Genomic DNA, 2,903 nt, shown 5'->3' with positions numbered 1-2,903 from the left:
TTTAAGAAATGTTCATATGCTTCATCAACCTCTTTTTCATTATACACATTGTCCCAATCTTGCTTTTGTAGCTCAATTTTGAAGGCAGTCATCCTCTTCTCTGTGCATAGTCTTCGAAATGTCCTTTTGTCTTCCATGTTCTCCTTGTAGTTTCCATCATATATTGTAAAAACTGGCAGATGATCACTAACATCGGTTATAAGTAGACCACTTGTAGTGTTATTATCAAAATCATTGGTAAAAATATTATCAATAAGCGTGGCACAGTGTCCTGTGATTCTGCTTGGCTTTGTGATTTTAGGATATAGACTGATGCTGTACATTGTATCAATGAAGTCATCAATAGACTTTTGCTTGTTGGGGTTCAATAAGTCAATATTAAAGTCACCACATAAGAACATTATTCTTTGACCATTGTCCATGTAAATTGCCTTAATCCATTCTTCAAATGTTTCTATACTTGACTTAGGTGATCTATATATACAACTGATGAATATGTTTTTGCTTTTTTCCTGACATATTTCAATAGTTATACATTCTAAGATATTATCTATAGCAAATGACATGTTTTTTTACCTCTTTGTAGTTCAGGTTCTTCATCACGTGCACAGCTCCTCCTCCTCCATTTTTGTTGGTTCTGTTGATGTAGTTTAGTTCATATCCCTCCAGATCAAAATCTATTCCTTTTTTATCATCAATCCATGTTTCTGTGACAGCAATCACTTTGAAGGGTTCGTTGATGTGTTCCAAAAAGTTCTTAATGTTGTTGTAATTTGCATACAAGCTTCTACTATTAAAATGAATAATTGACTATTTGTTATCACATTCAATGTTGCTATTATATTGATCATCTGTATAATAAAAACAACTATTACTGATGTGGGACAAAACATTTGTATCTGGATCTATATCATTTTCCAAATCCTGGTTTTTGTGATCTTTGTTGCAGAAATTTTTTAGTTCCATATTTTCTTGTTCAACAATCTTTGATGTTGTTTCAATAAACTCTATAAGTGTAGGTGGATGCAATCCTGAATGTAGGTCCTCTTGTTTAGTCGTCCCTTGGAACATAGTAGTGTCGATGCTGAATTTAGGTGCTTGTTTTCTGTCAGAGTCCATTATCATCGTTGTTGTGGTAGCTGTGTAAACTTTAAAAATTGTCCAGGTCCTTTATGTCATGGACAACAATTACTCTTGCTTCTGGACTTCCATTCAGCTTGATGTAGATTTTACAGTTGGCACTCCAAGTTCCCTGGATTTTTCCCTGCTTTCTCAAGTCGCGTGCTTTCTTGGCGATTCCAGCATTACGTTTTGTGAGATGCTCATTCATGTACACATTTGTTCCCTTCAGCTTCTTTCCCTGTCTCAGCAATGCCATTTTAGATTTTCTGTTTACGAGTTTCACGAGCACGACTGGAGTGGCGTTGTTGTTTCTTCCGTTCAGTGGGATGCATGTTTCGATGGTATTAATGTCAATTTTAATTTCTTTTGATTGCAGAAAGTTGACCACTTGCTGTTCTGCTGAGACCATATCCATTTCATCTGGTTCACCTTCATTATTCACAGATTTCGCATAGGATCTTGGTTTAATTCGGTGCCCTGTCACGATGATATCATTCATTCGTTTATCCTGATCCATTTCATCTATGATGTTCCTCAGCATGTTGTTGTCTTCTTGAAGGGTCTTCATTTGTTTACTCATTTCAGTGGCTTCTTTATTTCTGGAGTTATTCTCTTTTTTCATTTCTTTCATATCATCTTTCCATCCATCCATCATTTCTTCCCATTTTTCTATAATTTCTTCTTTAAATTCCTGGAATTGTTTTTGTAGTATCCCTTTTTGATTCCCATCATGTCCTGTGCCCAGCTTCAAATCAGTCTTTCCAGTCAATCCTTTAACTTTTGGCATCGCGGCAGCTGCTGACGTCAGTGCCTCTTATGTCTTAAGGGCAGTTACTTCTTTAGCGACTTGCGGCACTTTTAACTTGTTTTTTCAACAATGTCGTACCTTGCGCCGTTCAGAGATCAATTTGAGGTGTCAGCCTGTCAACTTATATCACTCTGCGACGTCGGGATCACTTTAAAACAGCTGTAAACTCGCCGTAGCTTTTGGTTGCTAGGCATCCGCTTTGAACTGCGGGAGGCGCCTTTGGCTTGAGGCTAACGGCTCTTCCAACTCGCCTTGTTTCAGCGTATCAGTGCCTCTCAACTGACCAAAATCAGATCGAAGATGCCAGGTGACTCTCCTGTGGCAGGAGCGGAGCCTTTTTTTCTTTGCGTCCTTTCTCATTGACAGGAAGTGACGACATTGAAAATACACGCAACCCTAACTCAAAATGCCGGACATTTGAGGCATTTAAGAAACTCCGCCCGGACAGCCCCACAAGAGGACATGTCCGGGGAAAAGAGGACGTATGGTCAGTCTAAGTAACAAATCACATGTAGCTAAGCTACCTAGTTTAACTACATTTTCCAGAAGCTTGGCGGTAGCTTCGCTACTTTTTTAAAGAGTAGCTTTTCCTGTAGCTTAGCTATTTTTAGACCCATGTAGCGAGGTAGCTTACAACAAAGCTACAATATACAAAGAGAGAAAATGGACTGCGAATCCAGGCAAAAAAAAAACATCCATACATACGGAGAAAATCCATAATGATTGGGTAGGTGTTCGTATGATGAGTCAAAATTGGCTAAGGTTAGGGCGAAACATTACGGAGTGGCCAATCAGAGGCAAGATAAAGCAGATCCTTAAAACTAGTAAACAAAACCATAACAGACACGCCATTATGTCACATGACGACGAGGAAGACAGAGACAGAGGGACGCTACAAGCTGACCACTCAAAAAAAAGAAACATATTTGAAAATGGCAGAGGGATTCTCTCCCGCAGATTACATTTTTCTTTT

This window comes from Entelurus aequoreus, linkage group LG13 (assembly GCF_033978785.1).
Source record: "Entelurus aequoreus isolate RoL-2023_Sb linkage group LG13, RoL_Eaeq_v1.1, whole genome shotgun sequence".
NCBI classification, from domain to species: Eukaryota; Metazoa; Chordata; class Actinopteri; order Syngnathiformes; family Syngnathidae; genus Entelurus; species Entelurus aequoreus.
The sequence above is the reverse complement of the archived record's forward strand: the minus strand, read 5'-3'. Positions refer to the sequence as shown.